Source organism: Mytilus trossulus, chromosome 10 (assembly GCF_036588685.1).
Source record: "Mytilus trossulus isolate FHL-02 chromosome 10, PNRI_Mtr1.1.1.hap1, whole genome shotgun sequence".
In the NCBI taxonomy this organism is placed as follows: domain Eukaryota; kingdom Metazoa; phylum Mollusca; class Bivalvia; order Mytilida; family Mytilidae; genus Mytilus; species Mytilus trossulus.
In genome coordinates this window covers 38500681-38508465 of record NC_086382.1, presented here as the reverse complement: position 1 = coordinate 38508465, position 7785 = coordinate 38500681, and the positions used below count along the sequence as shown (strand labels likewise).

Genomic DNA, 7785 nt, shown 5'->3' with positions numbered 1-7785 from the left:
ATAAAACTTCCTCATATTCGTTATTAAATTATGCCCCTGTGCACCTATAATTTAGTTTTTCTGGTGGTTTATTTTTTCCAAAACATGGACTATAGAAGTGGCGGGGTATAATTTCGTTAATACCTAAAGTTTTTAAGGTCAAGGAACAGTAAATGGGCTATGTCGCAGATTTTGCTAAAAAAATTGCATACAACCTTGGCTCGTTGAACTACAACTGAAAATCAAGCTCTTACTCGGATATATATAGCATATAAGTAGATGATTTTAAGATAACAGTGTATATAAAGTGGCTCAGTACTGAACAGTGCCGTCTGGTAATACTTGAACTATTGTTTTCTTTCTTGCATTGTACAAAATATGCTTTCCGATTTTAGGCTTATTCACGCTAAACTTGCAATGTATAAAGTACCCTTTTAGATTTTAAGCTCATTCCCATTTTACTTCTCCTGTATATAGTACTCCTAGATTTGAAATTTAGACTATATATTAATTTAAAATTTAATTTTTCATATTGATACTGTATAAAATTTGAGTGTTCACTTAGATTTTAAATTTATTAGTTTGAATAAGACTAAAGTTTTAAAATCGTGTGACGCGTTTCAATACACATGCACAACTGTATGTGGTGTTCCGTGACTGGAAATATACCCGTGCAATAGAAGAAGTGGATTACGTCCCTTTATCGGAATAAATTCTCAACAGATGTCCCATTTAATTTTCAATGGCTGTGTATCAGAAATGACGAATTTCTTAGTCAACAAGACCTACTCTATTCTTGCGTAACTTGGAATTGAACCAGCATCTTTTTTTAACAGATGAATAGGTAAGGATAGGTTAATGCGTAGGAATTCTTTTGTGTAGCCTTGGACTTGGAAACATATATCTCTTATAAATGCAAGGTAAAATAAAAACAATATTTGCTGAATAATAATAAAATATTGAAGTTACATGCTTACATGTATATATAGTTTGTTTACTGTTCATATTTTAAAAAAAGTAACTTTGAAATGTTCCAAAAAATATCTATATTAATTCACCCACAAATAAAATGCATGGAAATTTAAAAATGGTAAACTAAGATCTGTTTCAGTGTTGGCTTCTTTTGTTTTATGTTTGAATTGTTTCGTCTAAAACATGAACATGATGAAGATTCTGATTGTTGTAGATACTACTAGCTACTACTAGTATAAATAGTATAGGAACAAAAATTAATTGCAGGTTTATTAATTACACACCAATTAATGGTTATTTCTTACTTGTCATATGGCTTGTCACCTGATTGTTGTGTAACAGGTTGTATGTTTACCTTTTACTAGAAGTTAGAACAGTTGATGTCTTTGTTGTATGTTATGAAATTTGAACAATGTATAAAGACTTTCAAAAGAGAGTTAAGATTGTTGGAAGATGTTTTCTGAGTGTCCACATTTCAAAGTCAAAATATACATTGTACAAGCTAAGTGTGTACATTGTAGGTAACCTGAAAGGCTGTATATATTCTGTATATATATAACAAATAATCCTAAGGATATTTTACACATTTGTGTTCAATACACAAATTTCTAGTGTTTATAATGAATGAGTTACACCAGTTGACCAGAGATCAATAAGCATAAACAAGATCATAAATAAAATAGAATAGATTTTGAAACATTTAGACTAAATTGCAGGGGTTAAATATGGGACCACTAAGCCAGAAGCAAGTACAATCTCCATAGGGCCATAAAGACTACTAGCCCCATTGACCAGTATATTTGATTATATTTTCACTTGATAGTATTAATAGTGCAAATTTCATTTTGAGTAGGACCAGCAAATTTATGCTTTAACTGGTTCTATTGGCTATACTTTTAAATTTTGTTACCATGTAAATATTGAAGTAACCCTCTGCTAAATGTACTAATGCATTACAACACATTTAAAAGGAATTTAATCAGAGATTGCAAGAATGAAAGAATGCACATGCATGTCATGCATGTTGCATATTAAATACCTGCATGTAATAAAATACAATAATGTGGGAAGAAATCCAGTGAATTTGTATTTTATGTTTAATCTCAATTCTTCAATCAATTCGGTTTATTTATAAATAACAGTTAGCACAGATTGTAAGAAAATTAAGTCACAAAATTAAGTACAACAATAGACAATAGACAATAGACAATATTTTATTCGCACAAACACATTTACATTTACAACGTAGTCTAAAAAAATGGGTCTTCAAATTTCATTATTGTTTTGATGTTCAGATATTCATACCTAAGTTTGTTAGATGATATAGTGTGATTAGTGGTATTTCCAAGGTGGCTTTGATTTTAGATATAGGAAGATGTGGTGTGAGTGCCAATGAGACAACTCTCCATCCAAATAACAATTTAAAAATTAAACCATTATAGGTTAAAGTACGGCCTTCAACACGGAGCCTTGGCTCACACCGAACAACAAGCTATACAATGCTATAAAGGGCCCCAAAATTACTAGTGTAAAACCATTCAAACAGGAAAACCAACGGTCTAATCTTTATAAACAAAACGAGAAACGAGAAACACATATATATTACATAAACAAACGACAACTACTGTACATCAGATTCCTGACTTAGGACAGGTGCAAACATTTGCAGCGGGATTAAACGTTTTAATGGGCCCAAACCTTCTCCCTTTTTCTGAAACAATAGCATAACATCACAACATAGAAAAACATACGATAAAATATCAATTGGCAGACTTAACTCAATCAAAAAACGTATGATTACACAATGAACGAATAAATTTGATCTGCGATATCTGAATACAAATGCACAGTTAATTAAATATTAGAGACAAACATTCATGACCAATAGTAAATATTGAAAATATTGCCCAGTAGTAAATATTTCTCTATTTTTATACATCATGTACATGTTGGAATGTAGCTAGGAACCCAATAATATGTCTTATTCACAGTTAAATTTACAAGCCATTTAGACGTCAGTATACTTACCAGTAAAAACATATAAATATATGTTGTTTTAACCTTAAATTTTGGTCTACATGGACAGCTGTGGGTTTTAAAAATTTTAAGTGTAAGTTTAAATGAATTTATAAAAACAATATTTATTGTTGGGTTAGAATTGCTCAAGTTATGAAATCCACAGAATGTTAACAGACAGTGCTTCATCTGGACACAATTTGTAAGAATAGGAGAAGTCACATAAAAACGAGATGGAGAACTCTTATATGTGTCTATTTTGTTTTTATTATCAAATGAAATGATTTAGAGGTATACATACATGTACATGTAGGTCATGCATTCAGTTCATTTATATACTATGTACAATGTATATAATTTTTGTTTCAACAGTATAATACAAAAAACGAAAGCCATGATAGTGAAACATCAGGTAAATTAAGATATGTTGTGACTTTGCATTTTGTCTAAATGTGAACTGATAAAGATATATGGTTCAACCTTATTTGGTGTTTTATCAGAAGTGAAGATAACAACGTTAAGACATATTTGAATTTTCACTTGTGGATGTAACAAAATACTTCCTTAAAAAGAATCGTATTGTGTATGACTAAAAAATATAATCAGTGACATTTTTTGTTTCAATGTACCTGTCAGATTATGAGTAGTTGTATAGAGATTGAAAAATACTACTACAAGATACCATAAACTGAGTGAAGTAAAATGATTAAAAGTGTTAAATATATATATATGTACTTAATATGTACAATGTATCATTATACATGTTGAATTGATGATACAAACAGAATCTTTTATCGTTGTTATTCTTATGTTGATTTAGCATGTATAAGGTTGTTGGTTGTCTCTTCTGAATTGTTTCACATTTTGTCATGCCTGAGTCTTTTTAAAAGAACTTACTATACATATTATGTAAATGTACTGTATGGGTTTCATCAGTGAAAGCCATACTGTGCCCTACAGTTGTTTATTTTAATTCATTTGTAGTTTGGTCATTCTTGTACATGTACATGTAGGTACATGTACGTAAGTGATAGGATTTCATTTATTATTATTTTATACCACAATTCCTTATTTAATAATGTGTGAAATATTTGAAAGATTTTTGGGTTTCTGTTGATTTGTTCTTAAGAGCTAGGAAGTTATATCATACATGTATTTACATTTAATTTTACTTGTTTACTTTGAATTTATGATATCATATCTGAACTCAATTGATACATCATTTAAAAATCTTGATGAATCTTTAAATTTGGACTAAATAGTTTTGAAAATAATGGGTTCAAGACTCATAAACTCCCATTAATGAGAACCTTCAATTATAAATGAATAACTGTTATGAATCCTGAATATATATTTGATGCTGACATTTTGATGTACAGTAGTAGGTAAAAATAATGATGTTGACAATTTAATGTACCGTCATTATCCACACATCATGTGTCTTAATACACCCCTATGACTTGTAGGTTCAGTAAACAATAGTGGAAAGTGTAAACATTTTGTCATGATTGGATCTTTAAGAACTTATATTTTTGCTATATTATTGTACATGTACTGTATGGGTTTTGCTCATCAGTGAAGGTTATACTGTTTCCTATAGTTGTTTATTTCACTTCATTTGTACTATACTCATTCTGATAGATAACTGATAGGGTTTCATTTATTAATATTTTATACCACAATTCCTTATTTAATAATGTGTGAAATATTTGAAAGATTTTTGGGTTTCTGTTGATTTGTTCTTAAGAGCTAGGAAGTTATATCATACATGTATTTACATTTAATTTTACTTGTTTACTTTGAATTTATGATATCATATCTGAACTCAATTGATACATCATTTAAAAATCTTGATGAATCTTTAAATTTGGACTAAATAGTTTTGAAAATAATGGGTTCAAGACTCATAAACTCCCATTAATGAGAACCTTCAATTATAAATGAATAACTGTTATGAATCCTGAATATATATTTGATGCTGACATTTTGATGTACAGTAGTAGGTAAAAATAATGTTGTTGACAATTTAATGTACTGTCATTATCCACACATCATGCCCTTCTAAATACACCCCTATGACTAGTAAGTTCAGTAAACAATAGTGGAAAGTGTAAACGATCTACATTGTGTATGTATTATCTAGATTGTGTATCAGTTTCTGTTATGATTGTAATCTATTCATGATCAGTTCATTGCACTGGTATGTTTACATTTTGTTATGGAAATTGAATGAAATTGTAACTAGAAAAAAAGTGTTGAACAAAGGATGATTTCTTGGACACTGAACTTGACAAGTATATTTGATTGAAAGAAATAGAGCATAGTGTCTTACCTGCGAAGATGATGTAATTAAATTTGTAATGTTTTATTGTCTTTCTCAGCATGCATTGGTATTTTTATGGACTATAAATAAGTTCTTACTAATATAAAGCTGGAAGGATTTTATAATATTGTAAATTGAACGTATGCAGATGTAAATTTTGTGAAGCTGGATGTACACGATGTACATATTGACTTTGTTTTGATATATATTCCATGTATTCTGGTATCATTAATCATGTTCATGATTTGAAAGTAAGTTAGATTTTAATTTTGACAAGGAAAAAGTCTTCACAACTGACGGTGATCATTTAAGTGAGTCTGAACCATATTAATGATTAATTTTGGACATGGAATCTGTATTTTTAACAGATTTCTATTGTAAGGAGCATCTGGCCTTTGTTAGTCTTGTATTATTTTTAAGTTTAGTTTCTTGTGTACAATTTGGAGTTTAGTATGGCGTTCATTGTCACTGAACTAGTATATATATTTGTTTAGGGGCCAGCTAAAGGACGATTCTGGGTGTGGTAATTTCTCGCTGCATTGAAGACCTGTTGGTGACCTTCTGCTGTTGTCTGCTCTACCAGGTCGGGTTGTTGTCTCTTTGACACATTCCCCATTTCCATTCTCAATTTTATTCTATTGTAAGTTGTGTTAGACAATTGCTTAGTAATTTATCTGACATGTCAATATTTTTGCAAACTTTTGACCCTGAAATGGAAAGTCTCTACTGTACACACTGTACAAGTTGTGTTTTTTTTTTTTACTGTATTTTTCATATTATTAATAATAAGATTACTGTAGGTGCTTATAGTAGCTATAAGAATGTCTAATGCACAATTTTAATCCCATTTGAATATGAGATTTAATTAGCTACTGACCCTTGTAAATATTGACATTGTTGAATTGACACATAGTAAATGTAAACAAAAATGTTATTTATCAAATAGGGAGATATTTAAATATTGAGTATTCAAAAGAAATATTTTAATGTATTGGCATGAAAACAGTCTTGGTATGATTCAGCTTGGGTGCTGTTTCAACTGTCTTTTAGTGCAAGGATGTCAGAACTTTTGGAATAATGACAAATATTGTAAAGGTTCCATTTATAGAAAAGGTCAAGTTTAGAAAGAATTGTTCCCTTTTGGCCAGCTATTTCATAAACTGGATACATCCTAATATTTGTTTTATTAAATATATTTTTTTGGACTTGTGGTATGAAGTGAATTTTCAGTAAAACAGAATATTGAAGTGCAAATGGAATGAAGTCTTTTATGATATCATGAAAAAGTTGGCAATATGCATATTTTATGATTTGATGATTTACTCATTCATCAATAATCATCTGTTAATTTTCTATCTTCATCATGTTTATGATTGATAGACGATTGTCTGAGGTCATTATCCACTCAGCTGACTGGTTACAGTTGATAAGTGTATGGGTTTTCCTCTCAAAATATTTCAGTAGGCAAAATTAAATTATCAACATATTACACAATACACATAGACTGTTGTTTTCCTTCAGGTCATGTTTTGTTATTATTAGCCTTGGCAATTTCAGTTCATTTTCTTCTCCTTTCAGGGGGGATCCAGCCTTTTAAAAAGCGGGGCTCCCACTATATGTCCCCATTCAAATGCATTGATTGTCCAAAAAAGGGGTTTATAACCCCCTGGATCCCCCCTGCCTAAGATTTCTTATATAATATATACATGTACATGTATATTATGTAGCATAGAAAAGTGTATTTGTATATTATGAAAGTGTATATTATTTCGACTAAACTATCCACATATAAACACAATAACTCACAGTACAGTTTTTGCAATATTTAATATATTTATATTTCACAAATAAATGAAAGTAAAAAAGTATCATGACAAAATTTAGTATCATATGTTTCTTATTCAGTAACCGTTTGCAAGTCTAAACGTACATTAGTGAAACTTGATGAGAGAGAGCCAGCTTAAATAAGTTAAATGCTACTCCAATTTCCTCAACTAAGATTTTATTAATTTTAGAATACACAAATATTATTGTATATACCTTGGTATTGTTTAGTTATGATAGGTAATCAACACCTGTCTGTGTATTGCCTTTTATCTCAATTATACAGGTGATTACACAGGTGACTAGACCTGTAAATGATGGAATATGAATACCTCCTGTTGTGTTTAGGTTTATGATACTCTGGTGTATGACAGTTTGATTATTACTTATGGAAACATAAAACACATGAACATCTTTTTGAAATGGAACATGAGCATTTTAAAAACTTTTGTGCAAGTTTAATCAAGTTTATTATGAAAAGTATTATTGTTGACATTATGAACATTAATTTAATCATCAACTTTTTCCCTGTTTTTTGTTTGTTTGTTGTAGATTTTTTTTGGATTTTTGTTTTGGAGGGGGGAGGTAGTGGTGTTGAACAATCTGAAAGAGCTTTGTGTCCTTATGATTCTTGTTTGAAGTGGTGTAACATAGTTGTATTTCTACTTTGT

At 29.8% G+C, this 7785-nt stretch overlaps 1 protein-coding gene across 8 annotated transcripts in view; it reads left to right on the top strand.

Moving 5' to 3' along the window:
* The first annotated feature begins 697 nt into the window (after positions 1-697).
* LOC134687317 (F-actin-monooxygenase MICAL3-like) overlaps positions 698-7785 on the top strand; it is a 61503-nt gene continuing 54415 nt past the window's right edge. For 7 of the 8 annotated variants that reach the window (XM_063547510.1, XM_063547509.1, XM_063547514.1 and 4 more), the window contains exon 1: positions 698-823. The gene's annotated coding sequence lies outside the window, so the exon portion shown is untranslated. Of the gene's footprint in view, positions 824-880; positions 900-7785 lie in introns of those variants that run through there. The other variant, XM_063547508.1, reaches the window with a different exon arrangement.